General features: G+C 42.1%; 1 protein-coding gene across 2 annotated transcripts in view; it reads left to right on the forward strand.

Annotated features, from left to right (window-relative positions):
- Positions 1 to 7,660: 7,660 nt before the first annotated feature.
- The window catches only part of GHR (growth hormone receptor), a gene marked incomplete at its 5' end in the record, with an annotated part of 274,696 nt that continues 254,689 nt past the window's right edge, over positions 7,661 to 27,667 (forward strand). Inside the window, one exon of one of the 2 annotated variants that reach the window (XM_082652630.1) lies at positions 7,661 to 7,762. Of the gene's footprint in view, positions 7,763 to 8,495; positions 8,511 to 27,667 lie in introns of those variants that run through there. The other variant, XM_082652631.1, reaches the window with a different exon arrangement.

Here is a 27,667-nt window from a genome sequence, read left to right on the forward strand (position 1 = left end):
TCTAATGCAAAATATACATTACCCATAATAAAGCCAGATAGGAAACATGAAACACCAAATTCCTGCCCACTGAGTGAAACTATGTTAACCCAATTTTATCTCACAGTGATCTGCAGCTCAATTTTGTATTTATATAAAGAGATTAATGAAAATGGGAATATAAGTGAACTTATACTTGGTACACAATCTCCTTCAAAGTATGGAATTCTTGGGGAAAACCATAAATTAAGCAACTACTTTGTTTTAAAAATTATAAGCACTTAATTCATCCCTGTGAATGTGTAAATAGTTTCTCATAAATTAATTTGTGGCTCATCTTAAATAAATATTTGAATTTTGACAAGACTGTTCTACAAACAAAGCCTTAACCAAAAGAAGAGATTTTGACATTGGAATTGCATGCCCAGAAAGACAAATCTGGGGTACAGCAGTGTGAGAAGACAGTGGGGAATTTTATTAGAGGAAACTTTGATGACCTTGATTCATGCCACAAAAATTGGGCTGCTGATTCCACCAGTCCTATTATGACCACTTTCAATAACTGAAAGTTACTAATGCTGTTTATTTCTGCAAACTTATTTCTGGAGAGTGCTCTAAAGGGGAAAAAAACAGGCTCTACGTTTTGATGATTTTCATTTTGGAATCAACACCCATCAGGCATCAGGCATGCAAATGTGGTTTAAAATTTTATTAACGTCTTCGTGAGTTACAAACGTAAGTGAAACAGTCGATGTATTTACAGTAAACCTAATAAACCTCCAGATAATGCAGTAGTTAGGTCAATCTTTTACTTCAAGTAATCCCATGAAAGCCGAGAATTGTAAATAAATCTCAAATACCTTATTCATTTTGTTTTTTGTTTATCTGGATGGATTTTGCTCAAACCCTGGGACACATAGTTCCACAGGTTAAGATTTTTATGAACTACAAGTGCAATTACAATTTTAAATACCAGCATTCTCAAATCTAAGATATTACTAAATTAAAATAACTTTGAACCAAAACTTTCTGTGGTCACTATGAAATAAATACTTTATGTTCTTACAATTAAATTTTACCAATGGCTTTGAGTTAAAAAAGAGTTAAAGATGAGTGTGAGATTGCCTCTAATTTCTGGCAGCATTTTCCCACTTTGGTATCTGCACATGAATTTTCAGAGGGAAAGAATGTCCCTCAGTCTCGTCTTATACAACATCACTAATACATCATCCAGCCCACTATGTTGAGTCCCTGTATGATGACCTTCAGGAACAATTTCTTGTATGTTTTGGTTTCAGAAGAAGATGCACTTCTAAGCAATTCTTGGCTTTCACCCTATGGAAAGTATACATCTTATAATGGATCATGTTTTCTTATTTCTTATGGTCACAAAGAAGCTCAGAGCCAAAACTGTGGCCCACTTCTAGCAAATGAACAGGATGTTATAATATTTACTTCAAGAGCTAACTATCCTTGCCTGTTATCTTAGTTTTATACCCTATTTTTCTTCCATTCCCATTTTTTCATGTTTTATTTATTCATCTTTATGGCTTATATATTTCTCCAGAAGGCACCTCAAATCCTCTTTTAGAAGATGGGGGCTAGGAAAATATTAAACAGATAGATATAAATAAGGCAAATAAATAATAAAATAGATAATAAGGCATATTGACAGAATAAAAACTGTCTATTATTATATATAAAAATTATATAATAAATTGATGAGAGGTAGTACCTCATTTCACATTGTACAATGAACGTGTTTCTAGAATGTTGCTTGTGAATCAAATTATTTTAAAGCGAATATACATTTAATCTACTAGAGGAGCTAGTAGAATGGCATTATGAAATGCCATTCAAGCATTTCATAAAGCACAGAATGTTAGCATCATATGAACACTCAACTTCTGATATAGATGAGGTTTTTGTTATGCAGACTCAGGTTTTATGTTCCCTGATTTAAAAGAAAACTATTTACAAATGGAGTATAATCTTTAAAAGTTGTGAATCACTATGTTGTACACAAGAAACATAATATTGTAAATCAACTATACCTCAATTAAAAAAAAAAGAAAACTAGAGTGTAAAACTGTAAAAGTCCTTGTTCTTTCATTCCCCCTACTCCCTCCCACTTTCTAAAATTTTTCACTCCTAGAGGAAACCACAGTTAATAATTTAATGTAATTTTTCCATATAATTTAAAAAATTAGTATTCATATCAACAATATATATTATATATAGAGAGAGGTTGGGGGAAATTTTTAAAGTTTTCTGTGGTCTGCTGGTTTAAAAACAGAAGATAGACAAAATGGTTGGCATGGATAACTGGAGAAGCTGTGGAGGAGTCCCAAGAACGGACTTGACCCAGAAAGGCTCTGGGTTCCCATCCAACTCCTATAACTATCTAATTGCATGATTTGGTCCAGTTGCTTTACTTCTTTAACCAGCTTCCTCACTGATAGAGGATAATCACACCTTCCTCATGGGACTGCTGTGAAGAAAAATTGACATAATTGCTGTGAATGTGCTCGGAATACTCTATAGTGTTAGGAAAACGTAGGAGAAAAAATTTATGAAGCAAATTTAATTTAAACAGACATTCTGATTTATTATTTGCCTACAACAGTTGAGACCTATTGACTTACCTCTCAAATTCTTTTATCCAAGATATTGTGAGTTCCTCTGGTTAACACATCTCAGCCTTCACCTGGTTCAGCAAGTGCTGCAGAGGGCCAGGGACCTTGAGTAAAGTTCTGTTACCCTGCAAGCCCTCGCTCTCCTCAAGGAGTTCTCCAGCAGTTCCTCCCCTCACCTGACCTTTCCTGGTTTCACTGGGTAGACAATGGGTGGTAGGCAGGTCGGTTCCTTTCGTATGCAAAGCGTTCAGTATTCTTCCTCTTGGGTTTTCATTATTCCCTGGAGAAGTCTGATTAGCAAACTAGATTGATAGTTTATTTAGTAGCTGGAAATACGCTGTGTGCCTAATTTCTATAAAAATTGCTATGAAAAACTTTTTCATACCTGCTCAGATCCCTTTCTCATGCACATCTTTTTTTGCTTTTATAGTCCCACCTCTTTTAAAAATAAAGAGGATAGAAGGAAAGAACCACGTAATATGTGAAGATAAAAAGTAGGAAAGGATCGAATGTGAAAGAAAAGAAGGGATGGAAATGCCCTGATCATGGTAAGGTTGCTAAATTCACTTCCTTGGAGTGTAGGCTGACTGACAACAGGTGGAAATTGGATCAGAGCTGGGGGCTCCCACCACATCTACTGGACTTCAAGGCTTCTGCCATTTCCATTACTCCAGAACACCTAGTTGGAAGCTCATGGCCCTCCTCTATCTTGTGGTGACCATAATGGAATTGAATTTGATACTGGGAACAGCAATTTATGAAGGATTTTGATGAATTGGAGTGTATACTAAGGTGGAGGTCCAGCATGGTGTAGGATCTGGAAACCTCATCACATGAGAAGTAGTGGGAAGACCTGCATGTGTTTGGCCTGGAGGAGAGATAACTTATGGTGAGATATGTGGAAAGTGTGTCTCATGAAAAAAAGCAAATTTAAATTTCTAAATTTTCCCTATGTGCTCTAGAGATAGGATCAGGTATAAATAATAGAATAGCAGATTCTGGCTAAAGTACTCTTAACAAATGGTGCAGTCACAAAATGGAACTCGGTTCCCAATGAGGGAGCTAATGGCTTACTCATCAATATAATTATCCAGACAGAAGCTGGAGGACCATCTATCAGATGCTTTTCACAAACAAGCTTTTGCATTTGGTGGGAGGATAGAGGAAATAATCTCAAAATATTAAAAAAAATTTTTTTTAATTTTTACACTTAAGTCATTTAAAGGGAAACATTCATTCATGAGTCTCTGTTGAGACCTATCTTGTTTGGCTCCTTTCCACCCACTGGCTGCACATGGATGGCATTGCCCAGGTCCTGAGCTTTTCTGGGGATGGTTCTGAGTCCACTAGAGAGAGTCCAGGCAATCATATTCCTTTTAGTTTTTAAGAGCTCTGAATCGAAATACCAATTTTTTTTGAAATTCATAAAATAAATGGTGATTTTAAGCTTTAATTCTGGCTCTGGGACCTCCTCATAAGTCTTGGCTAAGAATTTCCAGATCATGAAATAGTTTTTCCCCTGTTGCCTTTCAATAGAGGAAAGAAAAGATGAATACATTCCTCAGCTGTTTTCTTCCCTTCATGATTCCCCTGCCATCCTCTCAACCAAGGCAATTGAGGGTGAGGGCTGGGGACAGGGGTGGGGAGCGTCAAGGGTGCTCTTCCAGGGTGTTCACAGCATCACATGCTCAACTCCACAATATGCCCTGAGTCCTGGGCAAGGAAGGAATTCCCAGCATTCTTCCACCTGTTACCTGGCTTTCCTGAAACCCTTATCCTACTATAGTTTCCTCTGAGCAGCACTTCAGTGATTTACCTATTTATTATGTTTATTATTGTTCACTGCCTCTCCCAAATAGAATGTAAGCCCCATGAGGGCAAGGTCTTTGTAAACGTGCCATGTAAGTTTTGTTCCCTGAGGCATCTTACGTTCATAGAACAAATCTGTCATGGTGCAGGCTCTTCAACATTTGTCGAAAGAACCTAGTGGATGGGAATTCAGTGTTAGTTTCAAAAATCCTTTAAAGTAGGTGTGCTTTATTTCTAGAATCTTACTAGTTTTACCAGTAAATATTGTATTAGTTTGGATCCCCCAGGAAAACAGGACCAGTAGGAGTTTGAGAGACTACAGCAGTAATTCAGGTGAAAGACCATGGTGGTTCGGACCAGATGTTAGGCATGGAGGGGTCAGGAAGTGACCCGATTTTGACTGTGGAGTGTGAGAAAATGTGGAGGATGGCAGTTCAGAGCTCTGTATAAAGATCTGGGTTTGAGATACAAATTTGGAAGTTCTACATTTTCATTCAATTTGGTTAAGCATTTATTGGGCATCGTACCATTTGCTGGGCACCAACGTAGACATTTTAGGTACAGATACTCAGAATATATAGTGCCTCCCTCAGAGGTCTCATAATTAATGGGAAAAGTATACATGTTAGTAAAAACTGAAATATTTAATACAAGTAGGTATAAAGACCCATGAGGATGCAGATGCAGGGATAGTTAATTAATTAATTCCACCTTTGGGAAAAGCCAGGCACTAAACAATTGAGCTGGAATTTGAAGGTTAAGGAGAATTTCCCTATATGGTCTCCAGGCAGCGGGGAAGGAATGGTAAGTACAGTTTCACATTTCATGAGGTAAATGTACTCTGGCATGCCTTAACTTGTAGCAAGTTAGTTAATTCAGTACCTGATACATTCTCCCTCATAATCTGGAAACTATAAAGAGGCAAATACTACTATAGACCTATACATGATCATATATGAGATCAGAGGATCTCTATTCAGGGGGCTTAAAAAGGACTGCCTTTCATGTAAGTTGCAAATTTATGTCTGGTTCCATAATTTTTTACATTAACCAATGTTTTCTGTGCATGATGACCTTTCTCCCAAAGACGGAGCAGTCAGCTTCCCTGTCTCACAGAATGAAGGCTCCAGATGAACCCAGAGGAAGAAAGAAGGTAATCTTTCTTTGCTAAGCATGGCCCTGAAATCATCTCAGGGTATAAACGATAGAACTTAGAAAATATTTTGTGAGTCCCTCTGGCACCTGCTAGAAGATTCTCTGAGCTTGAGGGTGAGGGGGGCGGGCAAGAATGAGAAGGCACAGAAGGGATATAAAGAGAGAATTTGGCAGTGTCAGAGTCTGAAAGGCCAAATTGGAAGTTCATCTCAGAAGGAGTGGAGTCAGCATTCGTGGACTGCCTGGTCTCCAGTGCTGCCCTTTCAGCCAGCTTGGCAGTACTGACCACCCAGCAGGTGTTCTGCCTGCCTGTGCCCTAATCTCTCTCTATGTGGGCAATTCCCCTTTTAAAAACTCCAGACATTGGTAAGCACTCCTACTACTCTAGCAAAGCATGGAACCCCAGAAATCAAGGGATTAGGGGTGGTTCTTAGGGAAAGGAAGCCTCATTATAGTTGAGTGGGATACAGCTAGAGCAGGGCCAGTTCAAGATCAACACCCATCCTGCCTCCTGCCTCAGAATGGGACAGTGTGGTCCACACCCCTACTAGAATCTTTCCCCCTCCTTTCATTCTGGGTGTCTTTGCCTTGAACAGTTGGGTTGTTGAGCCACAGCTGAGCACCAGAAAAGACTCTAAGGAACAGAATTTTCCACTTCTTGGATTCCTTTAAAAAGAAGGGTATCTTATGTGACATCTGCTGCCCGAAGTCTTTGGTACTATGCTCCTTCCCAAGTCTTGGCATACCTGTGCTATTTTCCATGCCCTGGGGATTTTTTATTCTAGTGCTAAGAAGCTTGGTTTCTTTAAGTTGTTGCTTAAACATTTCTCTCCGGGTATAAATTTGGCTTTGTGTCTGGGAACCCTGTAAAAAAAATGTCATTTAGTAAGCCGAATCTGTTAAATAAATGATGTTACAACTGGCTGTCAGTAATAAAGTAAATAGTAAAAAGATAGCATGATGGGCTGCTCTGTCAGATCTCAGACAACCTGGAAGTGGACTTTTGAACTTTCTACTTAGAAAAGCATGTGGTGACTGGGAGTTTGATGCTTTAACAAAATGACAGGCTTATGCAGAACGATACTGACTTTCTGAAGCACTTTGACAGCTTCTTCTCTCACTTTCTTTTCACTGCAGTAGAATGAGGTGGGCAGGCCCGTACTTGACAGATGTCCAGCGCAAGACATTTAAACACCACGTTCCCTAGGTCACACACAAGTACAGTTCTCAGGCCGAGGTCTGTGTCTGGACACCCTGCTTCCCTGTGCTCCAGTTTCTGGACATACCCCTATTCTAACATGCCTCGTGTCCTTGGTAAATTACTTCATCTCTCTTGCCTCCGTTTTCTAACCTCTGAAGTAAGGTCCTTTAACTATCTTTTCACCATGCCCCAGGGAGCAGGAGTTTGGAAATTGGTTGCAGGTGTAAAGAGGCAATGTTTGGTTTGCCAGTTACGCTTTCCAAGCTGTCTTGTCCGTTTCCCCCCCTCCCTACCCCCCCCGCCCCCATTCCAGCAGAAAGCTAACCTTTCTGTAAGCGTTCCCTTGAATTTGTTGACTGCATTTAGGTTCTTTTAGGTCCTGCCTTCTTTTTGGGAACAGGGGTGGGCGGAGAGGAAGGAAGTGTCCTGCAACTACCAATATTTTCCTCTAGGAGGAGCCGCACAGCCCAGATGAGAGTGACACGCACCAACTCCAACTCCTCGCCGGGGAACGCTTCATCCCAGTTCCGCGGAGTGCTCGGTCCGAACTGCGCTCGGCGCCTCCCCAGCGGGTCTCGAACCAGCCGCCCTGAGCTCCCGCTTCCCCTCGCTGCGGCAGCCTGGATCCCGAGGGCGGCGGGCCGGGCGCGGCGTGACCCCTAGTGAACGGCGCCCGCCGGTTCTCACCCCTCCCCTCCCCTCCCATCCTCCCTTCCCGTTTCACCCCTCCCCTCCCCCTCCCCAAGCCTGACAGCCCGGGAGCTGCCAAGCAGGGCGCAGCCATGGGAAGAGGAGGCGGTCTAGGGAGCGGCGGCGGCGGCAGCAGCGGCGGCTGCTGCAGCGGCGGCGGCGGCGGCTGCTGCTGCTGAGCCGAGGCAGCGGCGAGGACCCCGGGCTGGGGCCGCGCAGGCCGGAGGGCCCCGCGCCCTCGGCCCCAGCGCGGCCGCGAACCGCTCTCTCTCTCCGGAGGCGAGGCTCGGAGGTACTGGAAGGGAGCTCCGGAATCGGGCTCTGATTTTCCCCATGTTGTGTCGGGGGGCCTGGGAGTGGAGCCTGGGACGCCAGTTGTTTATGAAAGTGGGGATCTGTCTTATGTATTTACACGGATAATTTTTGTCCTGGTGACTTGGGGGTTGGCACTGCTCCCCTCCTCTTCACCAAGAAGTTGTTTTCTGCTGGTGGGTAGTTGTAACCCGATCCACGCTCTCAACGTGTGCGTGTGTGTATGTGTAAGTGGGTGGGGGCGTCAGGGAGTTGGGGGTGACAGGCGAACCATCCCACGCTGGCGCCTGCTCCCACCCGCGTTTGCGGTGCCTGGAGGGGCTTCCTCCGAAGCCAGTTTTGTTAAAGTCTTAGAAGTTTTGCGACTGTTTCTGTTTGACATCATCAGCCAGCCGGGCTGGGGCAGGAACTGCTGAGGCTTCGCTGCTAAGCGGGGAGAGGTCCTGGCTGCGCCGCGGGAGGAGAGGGGAGGTTGTTCGGCTGTGCGCCTCTACACCGCGCGCTCCTTCCCAAAGCGCACCACCCTTGCGCGTTTCTGCGGACTGCAGCCGCGCATTGGCACCAGCGGAGCTGGGGTCAGTTAGAGTCACGGCCACCAGTCCCCATGAGCTGGGGTGGGTGGAGATCGTGGCGAGCCGAACTCCTCCAGCCCTGAACACACTCGTGGTTATGAAATCAACCAGGCTTAAAGTTTTGACAGAATTGCCCGAGGCAAGAGAGCCGCGCGGGTGAGTGGGGTAGCGACGGGTCTGGGGAGAAGACTCCGGCGACGCGCAGAGGGTGCTGGGCAGGGTCACCCACTTGCGGGTGCACAGGGAAGTCTGTTTTGGGGTAAGTGCTTTATATATGAGCCTGAGCGGGGGGTACGCCTGCTGGGGTCATGCTGTGGGAGTGGGTGGCCCGGTGCAGGGTCAGTGGGCTGAATGGGTGTACGTGCGCGCTGTGTGTGTGCGCGCCTGGGGGGGGGCGTGTCGGAGTCTGAGCCAGTAGGGTGTGCAGGGGGGTTGGAGGGAGGAGGCCAGAGAGGTGCCGCCCGCCTGTTTGTGCCGCCAGGAGACCTTGGAAGGGACGGGGAAAGGTAACAGGAGGCCAGAGGGTTGGGAAGTCTCAGGAGTTTCTGAACAGGATTTAAGTACCACGGACTTTAAAATACTAATCCCTTTGCCTTCGAAAGTCTGGAGGTGGAGGTTTCTGGAGCTCTCAGGAGACCTGCATAGGAGGACGGAGGGTCTAGGAGACGTGTTAATGTGTGGGTTCAGAAGCCCGGCGACGCGGACCCAGGTTGGATCCGTGGATCTGAGATTCCCAGGGTACTGTTGTGCACAGCCTCTGGGGTGTTTAGACTCCCTGGTGTGTGTGCCTGGGAAGGCACTCATCTTTCCTCACCTGAGCAGGTGGTGTCATCCTGGAAGTCCTCCTCTCTGGGGTGCCAGGGTATAGACCTTGGAGGTCTATAGTATTGAAACATTTCCAGAAATTAAAATGCTGGATAGGAACGAAATAAAATGATTTAGTAGACAGAATTGTTGGTTCCATCTTTTCTGTGATTGAGGATTCTTCTTCCTTTTGAGAAAAACAAAGCTCAGTGTTCCCAGATTAGATTTCAAGGGGTCTGGCCATTCGTGGTTTCCCTTCAGATGGACTTTAGATGGAGCTGGAAGGATGTGTTTTAAGTCCAGAGACCACTGGAAAACTTCATTCTTAGCTTAAGTATGTCCTGTCTCTCATCTTCTTCCACCCTCGTAAACTTTTTGCTTCATGTGAGTCTAAGGAAAGTTGGTGAGTCAACATTCAGCTTTTCTTTTGGAGTAAATATATCACAGTGAAATTATAGCTTGGGTCTCCTGAATGGCATGGAAAACCAACACTTAATGGGCAGAGGTGTGAAATGAAAATCTATAAATGCATTGACAAAGCGACGACACGAGTGCATTTTTTTCCAAACTGAGCATAACTTTGTCTTGCAAATATTTGTTCTAGGCAGAGTTTGGGGCTGTGTTTTTGATTGTTAGTTTTTAGACAGCAGACTTCGCATCATAAACCTCTTAAAAATGGATTCTAGATGCCTTTTCTGTGCTATCTCTGGTGCCTGTGTTAACAGATGTATACGGTGCTTAGTAACCTATGGAATTGTGTTGAGTATCTTGTTAGCTCAAGACAAAATGTTTATAGCATAATGTAATAAATGAGCCCTAGCTGCACTCTGCTTCTGCTAATCGCGTGAAGCACCCCAGCATGGAAACAAATCTTGAAGTTGGTCCAACTTGGCGAGCCTTTTTGGCTATCTGCTGGTAAGCGTTGTTAATGTAAAGATAAATCTGAGTGATACACTGAGAATGTGGCACAGCAAATTGTTTAGCTCAGGAAAAAGGCATGGGTTATATTTTTTAAATCTGTTAATCTTAAGCTTCTCTGGTCATTCCACTGGTAAATTGCACAATTCTGGAGATTTGGTTTACTTTCAGGGAAGACATTTTTTAAAAGTATGTCAATAATGAAAATAACTTCTATTTTTTAGTGTGTTCACATGCGTCCATACAAACCGTCACTTTTTCTTCTTAAAAAAGAAAACCCTGGGCTTCCCTGGTGGCGCAGTGGTTGGGAGTCCGCCTGCCGATGCAGGGGACACGGGTTCGTGCCCCGGTCCGGGAGGATCCCACATGCCGCGGAGCGGCTGGGCCCGTGAGCCGTGGCCGCTGAGCCTGCGCGTCCGGAGCCTGTGCTCCGTAATGGGAGAGGCCACAATGGTGAGAGGCCCACATACCACACAAAAAATAAATAAATAAATAAAAAGAAAACCCTATAATATCTGTGGTAGTGACAAATAATATGAGTATTCAAATCACGTAATCACTTTCTGAATCTTGAATTGATAGGAACTGAAGTTCGGTAAGGCTGAAGTCAGACCTTGGCTAATTGGGTAAACAAGGCAACACAGGATGCCTTTTTGGCAAGTGATTTTTTTTCAACCCGGGGCAATATAATGGAAACAATATACTCAATAACATGGTTGATTAGTATGATCACCGACTTTATAGGTAACTCCCTACTGGGGCAAGAACTTTCACTTCAGTAGCCCTCCATGTTAGTGGGCCAGCTTACCTCTCCCTGGAAATAATCAGATGGAAATCCTGCTGCCTCACTAGCCAGTCCATTCTAGGGGAGATTTATGTTTAGAGAGTTCTGCCTGTACTGAATCAACACTTTCTTCTGCTCACTGGCCTAGTATTAAGTTGCTGGAACCACACACAATGAATCTAATCTCTCTTCCCTTTAAGTGCTGTATTGGAAAACAAACAGTATGCTCCTTCTTCCTGAATTCTTTTTTGCCTGTTCTTGGAGCTGTTCCTCACCCACTGTGGGGTGCCACCCTTTTCTGCCCTGACCAGGATGCCTCGAGTCCACATTCTCTCCATCCCTCCTAATGTACGTCATTGAAAACAGAGATGTGAAATCCTTAGTCCTGGACTTTCTATATCTGTTAAGTCAGCTTAATATTCATGAGCTGTTTTAGCCATCTCATTACACTGTTCACTAATTTCAAACCTGTAAACAACTCATTCTTTTCAGATTATTAATCATCCACAGTCAAAACATTATGATGATAGTTTCAAAACATTTATTCATGCCTGAACTCCCAATAAATCTGTGGAAAGTATAATACTGTGCAGGTAAATAGAATTCTACATGCAGTGAAGACAGCTACCTAATTTCTTACTGTCAAGGAATACCAAGCCCCAGAACAGCAGAAGTAGAATGTTCTGAAGACAAGCAAATTGCAACTGCATGTTACAGACAGGTAGAGACTACATTGCGAGGTATTCTTTTCACGGACCTCATTGTGTCTGCTTCCATGAGCATGAGTCAGTACTAGCAATCAGCATTTATTGAAGGCTTGTTCTATCCAAGTCCTAGACACTATGCCATCTGGCCATAAATGAGGTGAAAGTACATCAGACAGAAACGCTTCTTCAGGAAACTGGGATTTAAGGTGTCCATACAGGACATGAACTGAGTCAACAACCTCATCTTCCTCTGGAGGTAAATGCTTGCCAATGCCACAGGGAAGTCTAGAGCAGGTGTATCTGGCCATCAGCCCTAAGGGAGTTCCCTGATGCTCCTCACTTACCAAGTCCTCTCCTTGGAGTAAGGAAGCAAAGCTGGTATATACAGGACACACAGGGGAGAGGGTGTGCTTCAAAGGCAACCACTTTGGGACCCATCAGAGCTCAGTTTGAGTCTGAGCTTTACCACCAACATGCAAATTAACTCCTCTGAGACTCACTTTTCTCCTCTGTGAGAATGCTAATGCCTACCGCCTGGGGCTGAGGCATTTCCACACAAAGTCTGTAGCATTTATGGCCTGTACTTCGCATTAGACACCTATCTGTTATGATTGATTTCTCTTTTGTGTATCCATCTGAGGCTTCTTGACTAAATTATGAGTTTCCCAGCTGAGAATCTGACACAGATGAGAATCTTCTGTCTTCCTGCAGGAAATGGTTATGGTTGACGATGATGACAGTGTTGTTTATTTCAGCAAGTCTGGATGTGAAAGAAATGACTCTTTCTTCTTGGCAAAGAGAGAAAACCAACCTGTGATATAGACTGACATCTGGGCCTATCAGAAGGCCCTACCGTGTGCACAGACCTTCAGTCAGGACAAGGGGCCAATGAGAGTCTTGTGCTCTTAGATGAAATTGTCCGTGCTGTCCCCCTCGCGCGCGCGCATGCGTGTGTGTGTGTGTGTGTGTGTGTGTTTGTGTGTGTGTTTGCTTTGCTAGACCCACTGATAAGTATTTGGACATATAAGTTCTAAACCAAAGTTCAACTTTGATATAAGAAACCTGCAAGTTAGGATGGCATCATGTGAAATAATAGTAAACTAGGGTGTCAGGAAACCTGGGTCCCCTCTAAGCTCTGCCTCTAACAGGCTTTGTAATTGTTGCAAACTATTGAATTTCTTGGGTTTCATATTTCTTACACATTAATAACAAATAAACAACAACAAAAAAAGAGGAGTAAACAAGATGACCTCTTAGGATTCTTTTCAGGGCTATGTTTGAATCCATCAAATTATTGAATTTCTCTCTTTTCTCAGCTCTTTTGGAGCTTTGCTTGAATGTCTGCGGGAACACCTATTTCATTCATTTCCAGTTTCATGGTCTTTTTACATATCTGTCTTCCTTGCTAGGCTGTGGGTTTTTCAAGAGCAGAAAATAAATTTTATTCATTTTTATATTTTTCCACTCTGCTGAATGCTGTAAACATAGCATTACAGCATGTGGGAAGAGTGTTAGTTGAATTAACGTGGGCTGCTTTGGACAGTCAGGCTATAATTTATATCACTTATTTAACAATACACAACAATTTTGAATATAAGCATCAGGAAATAGTGTTTGCTGATTCTTTTCCCTTACCATTAATTTTTTTTTAATCAATGAAGTAAAACAGATAAAAATGTAATCACATCTGTGCTTCCAGCTCCCATTCTAAACAATAACCGCTCATCATGGTCTGAAGCAGGAGGTCTTTCTGAAGTAGTTGCTTTTCTTTTGTTGTTGTTTTTGCTTTGAGCTAAAGAAAATTCCACGATGAGTACCAGACCCTTAAATGAAGGATGACAGAGAGGGTCATTGTTTAGTCTCAACTTCTTTGTTGGGTGTTTCTCACTACCTTTTAATATAGGTAAATGAAGCCTTAGGTCAGGCACAAATTTCACTTACTAATGATTCATAGGAAGGCAGTGATTTCTGTCAGAAATTGTTGGGCTGTGTGATTAGCATCTCAAATTACCTTCAAATATTCCATTCCAAAATTAGTAGGTAATTTCTTCTACAGAGTCCTTAAAACTTCCAGATGTGTTTACTGCTCTGATTAGGGCTTGCGTCTTCTGTTATTGACTAGACTTCAGTCAGTTTTCTTTAGAAGAACATCATTATAATCCCAGTGAATTCTTCTTCTTATATTGTGAATTCGTTTAAACATAAACAAGTCTATCCCCCAGCTGGCTGGGCTTCTAAGTGGAAAGTGTATCCTAGGGAAAACACTCACTTCATGGAGATTTGGCGCCGGTGGTAGAAAGCACCCTGATAAATCCCTCAGTCAGCAGTAGAACCAAAAGGGCTTGCAAATTGAACAGGTGCTTTGATGTATTTATCTATGGTGGACAGCCTGCTATGCTAGACATTTGCTATAATAACTCCTTGATTGTATCCTCAGTTGTTTATCGAATGAAACATTTAAAGTAGTATATAATTAAAAACCTTAAAAGAGGCATCCCTCTTTGTTCCTTTAGTTTATTAGAAATATGATAGTCACTGGTACAAAGAAAAGCTCTTTTTTTTTCTTGTTTAAAAAATGTACTTTATCATAGTAAGCATCACATCCATCTTTTTTTATCTTTGAGTGGCCATATAAAAAAAAAAAGTAGAGTGAGACCATTACAAAGCAGAGTCTTACATAGTTCTCTCCCCATGCTCATTAAAATAGAAGATGCTACCATGATGCAGAAAACAGCTCATCTCAAGTTTGATGACGGCTGATGAGTCTTCAGTCAGACTGCCAATTTTGATTGCTATCAGTCAGGAAATCAGCCTTTGTCCTTGGTCAGGATGATGGCATATGATCCTGCTTCACCCTATCAGCTGCTTCTTTGGACATCTTCAAGCTATGTAATTGTTATCCCAGAAAACCTCAATTTGGTAAAGCAAAGTAAAGAAGAGCCTTGAAAAGCATATGTGAAGGAGAAATAAAAAGATTCCTAAAGACAAAACCTCTACAGTGGCTTCTTCCCAAAGGAGTAGAAGAAAATACTAGAATCCCTGGACAAGATGATGATGACTGAGGAAAAGACACCATTTTTATACCTAGCAAGTCTGAAATATTAAAGAAAGAGCAGCAAAATGAAGAGGAAGGATTTCTTTCCTATCAGCAGTCAGTGTAGCATCTTATTTCCAATAGGGACATTGGCAAAACAGTACTCTGCTTGTCATAGAATAAACATTCAATAAATATTTTATTAATGACGTTAGTATGTAGTAAAACACAGAGAGAAATTGAATTGTTGACAAGAAGTATGTGGAGAGTTGGGGACAAAGGGACGTGGATAGGATCAGGTGATAACTGGGATCTCAGCTCGTAATGCAAATTTGGTATATTTCTCCTTAGATTAATGATGGCACCCAAACCTGATGGCCAGCTTCCCAAAGTGGATCTTGTTCAGGGCCTTGGAAACATCTAGAAATTTTTAATATCTGAAGCAAGATGGAGACATTTTGAATTTTTCTGTAGGACTCAGTAGCACTGGGGAGACATCCAATTTGCCAGCTCAGCATTCCATTGAAGGGGTATCCTGTAACCTCCTTTCTCATTGCATAGTCCAGAGTTTTTCTTTACACCTTCATGATTCCACTGGACCCTTTCCTGCTTGAACTCCTAATTTGTGGATGAAAATTTGGTGAGGTGGGATTTCTATGACTTTGGGAATTCTCTATCTTTGATATACATTTTATTTAAAAAAAATACTTTTGACTGTGGGAAATTTTACATAAACAAAGTAAAGAAAATAGTATTTTGAGCCTCAGGTACCCATTACTCAGCTTCCAGAGTCATCAATATTTTGCTAATCTTCTTTCATCTTTCCACCGTGCCCCTGAGTATTTTAAAGCAGTCTCAGACATCTTGTCCTTTCCTTTTGTAGATGTAAATATTATACTTTAGGATGCATATCTAACAAGTAAGCCTCCCGTTTTTAATAACTGCATGGTCTGTATTTTATGGAGGATAGAGAGATAATACTTTATGAAAGGACATTATCCTTTTCAGGCCTGACTCTGTGATATGATGGAGGTGTGATTGTGTGTGTGTGTGTGTGTGTGTGTGTGTGTACACACACATTTATACACATACGCATCCATATAGGACTGGTCCTCTTTTGTAATTCAGGCCCCAGCTCAAATGTCACCTTCTCAAAAGGACTTCTCTGACCCCTAGCTAGAGTAACCTTTCCCCAGCTAGGTCATGCTATTGTATAACCCTGTTTTAGTTTCTTCACAGCACTTACCACTATCTAATATTATCTTATTTATTAATTTATTTTTCCTTTTTTTGTCCATCTCCACCAACAAAAATGTAAGCTCCCTAATAGTAGTGACCTTTTCTGTTCACTTTATATCCCATAGAAAATCCTTCCTAAGTTTTGGTTGAATGAATGCATTTTAAGTAGTTAATGGAAGTTTTGTAGGCATTCTTCCAAAAATTTATTTTCCTTCCACACGTCCAAAAATGCATGACTTTCATGTGCCAATTCCTAGTGTATTTATAATTTGGTGAGATTTCCTCATGGTATGGAGTGAGGGACCAAAGATAATCCAGGATAGTTGTAATCTCTCTCCATAAATGACCTTAGACTGATATATTCAAGAGCCACTTCACTTGATCAGCAAATATAGTTATGAGTAGCATCTCGGTTTGGATTTCTCCCAGAAGAAAGCCATAACACAAGGATTCAGGTAAAAGTTTATTTGAGAAAGTGAAAAAAGGAAGCGAAAGGAGCCAATAAAGGGTGTGTTATGAAGCAAGTTACCGTCATTGGCAACTGGAGTTTGTCATCTTCCTGGAGAGATTTTGGGAGCCCAGGCAAAATACACACCTAAGCCCTCTCACCCAAGGTTGAAAGAGTTGGAATAATTTACCCACCAACTTCCATCAGTCACTAATTCCTGGTCACTAACATTCAGGAGGGCAAAGCAATCTGGAGATGCAAGAGAGAACCTTCAGGCAGAGAAATACAGGTGCTGGCCGTTAGAAATTAGGCAGTGTGCCCTATTAGGGGTGAGAGGGCATGGTTGGGGAAGGGACAGGCATCTTGCACTGGATAACACAATATGATTTTTTTAAATAAATCTTTATTTCTCCACTTGCCCATCCCCTATCCTTGGTGCCTTTTGATGGGCATGCAGTCTTTGACAAAACTGTATTATGAAACATGCATGGTATATTTCTTAGTAAGCTGGATTAACTGTCAGCCTTGGATCTGTGCAACATTTTCAGAGCCTAACTAATAATTGTAAAACCTGTTATCTTGATATACACATACATTGACCATAAAGCTCATCAGAAAGTTACCCCATGCTCTAATAATAAAGTTTTGATCCAGGGCCCAATTATAGGCTTGGAAGCAAAGCACCTCTATAGAGCAGGCATTGATGTTGTGTAATCATTCAAATATTTTATTATTTTATAATGTGCTTAAGTCTGGATAGTTAACATCCATTTCTCAGTCTTTCCATAGTTACTATCCTTTTTTTTTTTTTTTTACATATTCCATGAGGGATATGGAATATTCAGTGAAATCTTTGACTGATCTTTATACTTTCAATAGCCCAAATGAAAATTACCCTTGGTTGCCTTGGAACTTGGGGCATAAAATTCAGAAGAAATTTTTATAAATTATTCAAGCTTTGACTCTGGGAAGATAAACAACATGGATATGTAGGCTAACCAATGCTTAAATTCCTCTAACCTCTAATTCTAAATTCAGAAAAGAATAGGCTTTAAGGTTTTTGTTAATTTTTGCTTTGATTACAAGTTGTTGGAAGCTTAGAGTTAGTATCTAATAACACAATCTATGTAAAACACAAATTATTGGCTCAGAATGAGATCTAACTTCTAAGAAGATACAAAGGGACAATCATGTAAAAATGGTCTTTGTTTTCTTAGAAGGAATAAACAGGGATTGACTGAAAGGTAATCCCTTCAGATTCTAATGTTTAAAGCATTGCACATTTTTAAAGGAGAAAAAGCATTACCTTTCAGATCACATGTATGAAACTGTTTACTTAAATGGCTACCTTAGGTTGGCATGGTTTTAAATCATGACCTTTAATCAAATGGTCAAAGGACCGTTTGACCTTTGACCTTTGTGTTTGTGATACAGGCACAATCTGTTAATGCAGATTTACAGACTGTGCTCCAGCAAGCCCCCTCAGGGCCCTTGGGGTGTCCAGAGCAGAGGGCCAAGCTGGCTGCACTGCATGCTTCCCACCTGCAGAGTGCCGTGCTTTCATCTGTTGTATGCACAACACTTCTGAGAACGTTTAAGTTGAAGGGACAGCCTCTGTTCTTTAAAAAAGCAGGCAAACAAAAGTATTTAAACCGTTATATATTTCCTTATTTTGTTTAGACTGCTTTTCTGACCACTTCTCTTTAGGAAGTACTTCTTCTCTTTAGGAAGCCCTTGGATTTCTAGAGGAAAAACTAGCTGTTCTATGTCACATTAGCTTTTCTATGTCTAACTTCAGATTTACTTCCGTAACAGTGAGATTGTAAGCTCCTACAGGGCAAAGGACTGTGTATTCTTTACTCGGTGGGCACTCAATAGTTTGCTTCACCAATAACTGTTGTATGGGCAACGTTAAGGAAGTGCTTACTATTACCAGGGGCTATTCCAAGGCCTTTTTTCATGTTATGTTATTTAATCCCACACAAAACCCCCATGAGCCACCTGATTCTGCATTTGGTGAAACTATGACATAGGGAAGTTAAATTTATGCAAGGACCCACAGCTGTAAGTAGCACGGTCAAGATTCAAACACAGCTCTTCCTAATTCCGAGTGTGGCCAACTCCCATGCTTCTAGCCACTGCCTATGTGGTGGTTTTAAAAATATGCCCACAAATTCTCTGATACTCTTCCCATCAAGAGGTGGAGTCCAGGTTTCCCTCCCTCGGAGTGGGGGCTGGACTTCGTGACTAACGAACAGAATAATGTAGAAGTGAAGATGTGCAACTTCAGAGACTAAATCATTCAGAGACACTGTGGCTTCTGTCTTGGTTGCTCTGTCTTTTGGACCGTTCACGCTGGGGGAAACCAACAGCCGTGTTTTGAGCTGCCCTATGGAGAGGCCCACCCGGAAAGAAAGTGAGGAAGTCCCATGGCCAGTGTGGAATGAAGAGCTCAGGCCCCCAACCCAACAGCCAATGTGAAACCAAAGCCTCTTGACAGCAGCCACCATAGGAGTGACCTTGGAGGTGGAGCCTTCAGCACCAGTCCAGCCTCAGAATGACTGCAGTCCCCTCCCCGCCAACAACTTGACTGCAACCTTGTGAAAGACCCTGAGCCAGCGAAGCCTCTTCTAGGTCCCTGCCCCTAGACTGTAAGATAATAAATGCTTGTTGTTTGAAACTGCTAAATTTTGAGTTAACTTGTCATGCAGTAATAGATAGCTAAGGCAGCCTAACACTGCCTTGATCATTAAAAAAATAAATTGTCTTCATTTTATTAAATCTTAAATTTTGAAATATTGATCCAGCAAGGAGAAATTTTCCAGAAAAAGAACAGTTGCCAAATGTGAGTAGTGAAATATTAATGCCCCGTCAACATAATAGTTATAATGACTTCCCTGGGATTTGGGATTTTGTAATTCAAAGGACAGCTGCCTTAAAAGTCCATGATTTAAAAGGAAGGGTATTAATAATAACCACATTGTTGAAGAGAGCATTTTGAACTTTTAAAAAATTCTTGTGGGAAAACTCAGGAAGTATTTTGTTTCGTAAGTTATCACTCAAAATCTTAAATTGTCAGGAGCACGCTTGCACTGTACATTATTTAAAGAGAGATATAAAACAAAGTTGAATTTTAACCTCTTCCCTAGTGATTTCACTCAGCTTTTCAAAGGGGGTCCTAAAAGCTCATAGGTCAAGCCGTGTCTTGGTTTGCTCTGCCTGCCAAATTGAATTAACTCTGCTTTATGGCCACTTGCAGTTTAATAAATTACTTGGACTTTGATTAATATCTTTTGAGCTTAAGCCCAAGAATTTGTATAAGACTTTGGGACATAGTGCTGTAAACTTATTTAAAGATGGACTCTGAGAGCTGGAAGGGATAGGTTAGTGTTGGTTTTAGTACATGTATAGGTTCTGAATTTGGAGCATTTTAAGATCCTTATGGAAGATCCTAAATTATTTGCCTTTTTAAAAAATATGTGAAAGTGATTTTTTTCTTATATATCTACAAAGTAAGTGATTTAAGTAAGTTAAGGAATTCATTCATGAAGTGGATATGGCTAGTTCTTGTTTGGTTTTAAGAATGAATACAGAGATACTGGTTTTCCTTCCCTACGTTGGAGAACACAGATCAGACCCTGCTAGTCCTTCCCTTTCAATGTTTTTTCCTCCATGCACCCTATTTTAAAGTATTTAAAAAATACTTTTTATATTGAACTGAACTTGAAAGTTTATGCTTGACATTGATTCTGGGTTTGTGCTGCAGGGGAGGATAAAGATGAATATTGATAGCTGAGTATAAGGATCCATCATTACTATCATTCATTCATTCAGTCACTCACAAACCACTCCTTAATTCAGTCTGTACTTTGCCCAGCAGAGCAGGAGACTAGGTACTAGAATACTATCATATGGTAAGCAGCTCAGACATAGCCTCTGCCTCACAGGAGTTCATGGTCTAGAATGGAGGAGGACGTTAACCAAGTATAAGGAAAAACAGTTTTAAGTACTGTGGAATCAAAGTATAAGGAGACATGATTCAGGTTGGGGCTTGGTGGTTAGGGAAGGCTTTCAAAGGAAGTTATTTGAGATCTAAAGGAGTAGAAGTAAGAGGAAGAAGGAAGAGCAATCTGGGCAGAGGGAACAGGAGGCAGAAAGGTACCCAGTACTGTTGAGAACTGAAAACAGTCAGTGTGGCTAGAGCCCAGAGAGCAAGGAGCATGGCCTAAGAAGAGGCCAGAGAAGTAAGCAGGGACTGTATCTCACATGGTCTTGCAGGCCGCACTGTAGTCTTTATCAGTAGAAAGGGAAATAGAAAACCATTGAAGGTTTTGAAGCAAAATAGTGACACAATCAGGTTTGCATTTGAAGGAGGTCACTTCGCTCCATAATGAAGAATGGATGGAGGAGGTGTGGACAGAGGTGTTCAGGGAGATGTGTTCTGAATCTGTTGGAGGCCAGAGGTGTTGGGAGCATGAGCCAGAGTGGTGGTGATAAAGATGGGGAGAAGTGGAGAGATTTACTGTTACTTACGGTTAATAGATATACCACTTATTTATGAGGGAAAGTAGACTGGACTTCGTGCTGACTTGGATATGATTGTGTGAGGGACGCCATGGAAAACTGCCCGGTATTTGTCTTCTTCAGGGGAACGGGGAAGGAACACTGGAGGGAGACCAGGCATAGGTTAGGAGAGAGTAGTTCAGTTTGGGGCCACTTTCAGTTGGAGGCCTTTTTAAGACATCCGTGAGGAGATTCCATGTGGTCTCGAGCCTGGATCAGAGGTGTCTGGAGATATGAATTTGGAAGTCAGGGGTTTAGACACAGTATTGAAGCCACAAAGGTATCACTCTTAGCTCACAGGGTGAAAATGGAGTGAGAGAAGAAAGCATAGCTTTGAGCCATGAGGAATTCCAACATTTAAAAGCCACGTGGAGGAAAAGCTAACAAAAAAAAGTGTGACAGAGAAGATGCTAGAGTGTCATCTCAGAGGCCAGGGAAAGAATCATTTCAGATGCTGCTGAGGGGTAAAGTAAAAAGGGCCCTGTAAGTGTCTTTTGGGTTAGTAAAATGACATCTGGAAGGACTTCAGGGAGAGCTGGGCTGGTGTAATGATGGAGCAGAGGCTAGAATGAAGCGTCATGGGGAGCGGGGGTGTGAACAAAGGGGCACAGTGGATAGAGATGGCTCAAGACATTTGGCTCTGGAGGGGAACAAAAGGATGGAGCTCTAACTAGAGGAGGAAATAGCATTAAGGGAGAGGTTTCTAAAGTTAGGAGACCCAAGCTTGTCCAAGGGTTGATGGGAAAGAGCAATGGGGAGGATGAGGGTTGGAGAGAGAGAAAGGGTGGGTAATCAATCGTGCAGGATTCCCAAGAAGATAGAAGGGGTTCCACTCTGAGGACAGCTGGAGGAATCAGAGAGGAGAGAGGATTCCTTCCCTTCTGCACTAGGAGGGAAGAAGGGAAGGGTGCAGATGCCGAGGTGTGGTAGCTGCAAGTTAAAGGCGTTTCTATGAAATGGCTTCTTTGAAAAGTAGCTGAATGGGAGAGAGAAAGGGATGGCATCCTGGCAAAGAAAGGAAGTAGTTTCAGATTTTTGAGGAGGACAGAGAAGGCTTGAATATATGAAAGGGAGTAAATTAGTAAAGCTTAGTAGGATCCCTAGTCACTTCTTGAAGGCCCAGTTGAGGCTGATGTTCACAAGTTCATGGTGATACACTGTTAAAAGAATTATAAAGTATTTGATGCTTTCTGGAGGCATTCAGCCATTGCCAAGCACAGGGAAAGTGGGATCATCTAGGCCTAAGGTTTTGTCAAAGAGCTGTGATGAAAAGATGGCAGCAGCAAGGGAGCCTCTGAAATGATCAACCAGGAATCTAAGCTGGTTAAGAAAAACAAGTTAAGACAGGAGAGAGAGAGAGTAGAAGTCAGAGTAGTTGATTAAAAGTGATAGAAGAATAGAGGTCAGCGATCAGAACAGGATGCTGCACCCCAGAACAAAGAAATTTGAATCTTTAAGGGTGGGGCCCATAGATGATTTAAAGCTCACTGGTGATTCCGGTGCTTTTTTTTTTTTTTTTTTAAAGGAATATAAGGATGTAGTGTAAAAAAAAGAAAAACAGGAATATGATGAAGTGATTGTTATTAAGCCCATAATGATCAGAGATACTAGCAGTGTGAAATCAAGATGAAGACACAATTAGAGAAAGCAGCCAAAAAAAGTGTGCCTTTAAAATAAAACAAAAACTCTAAAACCATGCATTTTCTCCTTCACAGATTGAAGTCATAGGTCTTGCCCTCTTGCTCATTCTCTTTGATGTTAGAAGTCCACAGCAAAGAAGTAAAAATTATTATAGGGAAGCTAGTACCATTCAGGACAAATTCTCTGGTGTTTTGGGATTTGACTGATGAGAACAGGAACTAGAAACATGGTAATTATTTGTTCACTACAGTCTCTTTGGAGGAACAGCACTTTGGCTCACCTGGCATGGGATGGTGTCAGCCTGGCTGCAGAGGTCTGAATGTGAGGCCTGGGTTCCTATAAGGGGCCTGCTTGGCCCTCAGTTAGCCTAGATCCTTGGACTCAGTGGCTCTATCATGGGCCACTCACCTTGCCAATGGTGTCAGAATGTTATTAATTGAAATCACATATGAAAGTATAATACATTAATTTTTTTCCTGGAATTCAGTAATAAGGATCATCACTGCCACATTTTTTCAGTTCAGACAACTCACTTCTGTTGTCTACATATTAAATAGAAGGTCATTGTATAGTTAACGTCTGGCTAAGTGGAGTGCTTATGAAATGTACAGGGCTCGTAGGCATAACGACCGCCTAAGAAAGCCCCAGCAAATCTAGCCAGATACTCCTGCCCCCAGCCCATAGCCCCTATCTGTCATTCCATAAATTTCATGTCAAGGGCATTTTCTAGACAAGACGATCATAAGCAGATTCAGGTAGACCTGAAGTAGGTTGTGAAAACTCTGGCATGTTTTACCATGGGATTAGGGTTCTCTGGAGAAACAGAACAAATAGGATGTGCGTGTATATAGGAGATTTATTTCAAGGACTTAGCGCACACAGTTATGGAAGCTAGCAAGTACAAAATGTGCAGGGCAGGCTGGAGCCCAGGAGCAGAGCTGAAGTTGCACTTCAGATTCAAAAGCTGTCTGTTGCAGAATTCCCTCTTAACTCTGGGAAGTCAGTCTTTTGTTTCATTTAGGGCATCAGCTGGTTCGATGAGTCCACCCACCTTCTGGAAGGCAATCTGCTTAAAGTCTACTGATTTAAATGTTAATCTCATCCAAAAACCCTCAGAATAGCGTTTGACCATGTATCTGGGCACTGCGGCCCAGTCAGGTGGATGCCTAAAATGAACCTGACACCAAGGCGGATTATAGCACTGTCTTCTCTGGATTCAACAATAACAAAAAATACTCAATCTAATTAATCATTTGTCAAGTGCTTCACATACGGCAGGTGCTATGTAGAACATAAACATTACACTCCAAGTTTGGTTTGGTCTTTGCTGGGAATCATGAGCATTTTGCTGTATGTATTGTTTGGCACTTTGGTCTTATAACACTTAGTTCTGGGCAGATAGAAAGCACACAGACTGCTCAGTGCCAGTGACAAGAGACTTTATTATGATGTGTTTGAAACCAAAGCTTTGTGAAGCAAGACACCACAAGCAGTTAATAGATTTCCATTTGACAGTAGCTATAAACGTTAATCAGAAGAATCACTGCAGTGTTCAGCTCATACACTGGTTGGAGCAGAAGCCACAGCCATAGAAACCCTTGTTTATCCTCCTTTAGCTCCATCTCACCATTGCCAAATCATCTTAAATAATTGTTGTTCTGACCACTCATGCTCTCAAAAATCATCTTATTAGCCTAAGGATTGATTTTCAGATTCCTTAGCCTGGTATTCGTAGCCCTGTGATGTTACCCCAACCTACTTATCCATCTGGATTTTCTGCCGAGCTTCAAGCTGAACTGCTCCTTTGCCCTCAGAATATCTCATTTGTTTCTGCCCAACAATTTTGTTCATGTTGTTCCCTCCACAGTGGCCTTTCTCTCTTTTTTTTTGCATCCTCTCATTCTACTCATCCTTTGAGGCGCAGCTCAAAGGCCACAATGTCAAACTCCACAGTGTCGGCTCCGATCCTTCTCCTGCATCTGCTCCATTTCCAGCTACAAGCTCCTTTGTTCCTTTTCCCTGGCACTTTATTGGCGTGTTTATTAAGACTCTCACACTTTCTCTCCCTTGAGTTTCTCATGGGCATTGCCTTCTTACATATGGCATGTATTCAGGGTCGAAGTCTGCAGCTTCCCCGGTAGCCTCACTACAGTGCCTTGGAGATGATGAGTGTTCTGCTCTGTGAGATCTTGTCGAGAAAAATCAAAATAAGGGACCTGATATGTAAAATGTCATTATGATTTACATTAAATTCATCAAGGAAATAATTTCGGTTGATTTTTTTTTGGAATATCCTCCACAGCAATGTGTTGGGCCATAGTAGGCATTCAGTAATTAGTAATTGATGGATTTATTCTCTACGTGATAAAGTTATTTTGGGTGCATTCAGACTAAAGTAGAATTTATGATACAGGTTTCAAAAGGTAACATTGCTGATGCACATTATGGGGGCACTATGGTATCTTTTAAAGTCCAGCAAATAGAAAAATGAGTCAATCATGAGTCAGAATCATTGATGGAATTATGCCACCATCAAGCTCTAAAGGATTGGTGCTGATGTCGATGAAAATACCCCACTCTGAGAGCACCCATAGCTAGCTTTCTGTACTGAACTAACAGGGTGAGTGTGTTCTTTTGCTGGGGAAAAGACTTGGTGGTCCAGTCATCGTTGTGGTTTTTTAAATTTTTTTCATTTCTAAACTTAATATGACTGATTTTCTGTTTCCTCCATCTCTGGTGGTGAGTTTTCTGAAGATATTTTTGATTTCTCCTGATTTAAATCACAGCAGAAGAGACTTAGGTAAATATCAAGAGAGACTGCCTATGACATCCGATTTGGAAAGTGTACTTCAATCAACATTGACTTTTATGTCATACATTATGTTGAATAAGGAGGGTCTGACTTAAGCTCAGTGTGCTTTAGAGAAGAGAGCATATTTGTGTTTGTTGGTTTGTTTTCATGTATCTTAAAGTCCTTATTGAGATATAATTGGCTAATAACATTGTACAAGTTTACAGTATACAGTGCGATGATCTATGTATACACATTGTGAAATGGTTACCACGTGAATGTTAGTTAACACATCCATCACTTCACGTAGTTACTTTTCTGTGTGTGGTGAGAACATTTAAGATCTATTCTCTTAGCAAATGTCAAGTTTACAATACAGTATTGTTAACTATAGTCACCATGCTGTACCTTAGGTCTCTAGGACGTATTCATCTTATAACTGAAAGTTTACACCCTTTGACAAATATCTCCAAGTTTCACTCAACTCCCAACCCCTCTAGCCACCATCCTACTTTATTTTTATGAGTTTGCCTTTTTTAGATTCTACAGGTAAGTGAGATTGTCCAGTATTTTTTGTTCACAGGAGAGACTCATAATGGAGCAGTTGAAACCAAAGCACTGATAAGCAGAACAGTCACAAATACCAGTAGGCTCACCGTGAGTGGAGCCCTAGTTGTCACAGGAGGTGGAACTGCCCGGACACCCACTTTTGGCTGCTTATCCGCACAGGTGGGGCAGCAGCGGTTAGTTGAACTCAGCAAACCTGGGTTCCATACCGTGTGAAGAGCAGACACGGGCTTTGGCAGCACACAGCCTAGAGGCATTTAATTACATTCACAACTAACCCCATGGGAGGCAGGAGAGATGGAGGAAACAGAGACCTATGGTCCTGGAGATTCAGGGAAGGCTTCTCAGAAGATACATCTTTTGAGCCCATTCTTGAAAAGCACCCCTCTCCCACCCCATAGAGAAAAGGGGAAGGGGAGTTCTTAAAGGGACAGCTCATACTCATGGAACTATAAAAGAAGATGGTGTGTTAGGTAAATTTGATAAGATGTTTGAGGTGCCTGGACCAGAGGATATTTGAGGGTAGTTGAAGGGAAATGAGGCTGGAAAAGTCCGTAGGATTCATACATAGCGTCAGGGATCTTGGACTTTTTCTGGGTCCCGGTAGGTAGCTGCCCCAGAATTTCTTTTGTAGGTAAGTGACATCAGATTTGTTTTTTTAGAAATAAACCCATGGGTAAGCAGTCAGATCCATTCCACCTGCCTTCACTAATCAAGGTTGTTTGAAGACTTGCCTGTCCTTTAAGCGGTACCTAGCCAAAACAGTTAGATGTTTGCCAGAGTTATTTTCCAGGAACTTGGAGTCAGCAACATCTATTTTGAGCTGAGCTGATTAAGACTGGATCGGACCACCGATCCTGGGCATGCTTAATTGTCTGCTCGGTGACCTTTTGACATCGGAGGACCGAAAACGCTACCCTTCAAAGGTGCAAGAGACCTGTTGCCTAGTTACGCCCGTGCAGATGGATGATTCCCGCACCTTTTTCCAATCACCTTCCCCCACGCCTCCCACGCCTCAGACCACTCGGCTTCTTCATTCGTGTCCCATAAATACCCCAAGCCCCCTTGCCTTCAGAGAGGCGGATTTGAGATTTGTTCTCCCATCTCCTCGCTTGGCTGCTTTGTTAATCAACCCTCTCTGCTGCAAACCTCGGTGTCTCAGCGTTTTGGTTTGCTGTGCGTCGGGGCAAGACGAACCTGGTTCAGTGACAGCTCACTATGAAGAAGAAAGATGGTTGGATTGCACTGACTGACAGGGCAGAGGTGTATTTTTTTTTAATAATAAGCCAATAACTTGTCTTACTCTTGCACAATGAGTAGGATTTTGCCAGCATCTTCATAGGGTGAAAGGAGGCCTGGTATTTATCACCATATCTTTTGAGGTAAATATAACACAATGCTATATTCCATTTTTTGAGGCCAGTTATCCAGTATAGTGTGTGAAAATGTATAAAAGTGCAGACAGACAAGGGATTGCAGTGGTTCTGTAACAGGGAGTCAAGAAACCAGACAGGATATTTAAGCTATGGCTATTGGAGTTGGCAAGGGTTCAGCTCCAGAAAAAATAAATATTGTGAGTTAGTGGTGGTGATGAAAGTGACGTAAATAGAGTGGTTTGTTCCTTTTTGTGCTGTTGTAGGGAAAGGAAGCTTTAAACCTAACGAGATGGGATCTTGTGAACAGCTTATTCTTTTTTTTTTTTTGCGGTACGCGGGCCTCCTCTTACTGTTGTGGCCTCTCCAGTTGTGGAGCACAGGCTCCGGACACGCAGGCTCAGTGGCCATGGCTCACGGGCCCAGCCGCTCCGCGGCATGTGG

This window comes from Grampus griseus (genome assembly GCF_964374135.1).
Source record: "Grampus griseus genome assembly, chromosome: 3".
Classification (NCBI taxonomy): Eukaryota; Metazoa; Chordata; class Mammalia; order Artiodactyla; family Delphinidae; genus Grampus; species Grampus griseus.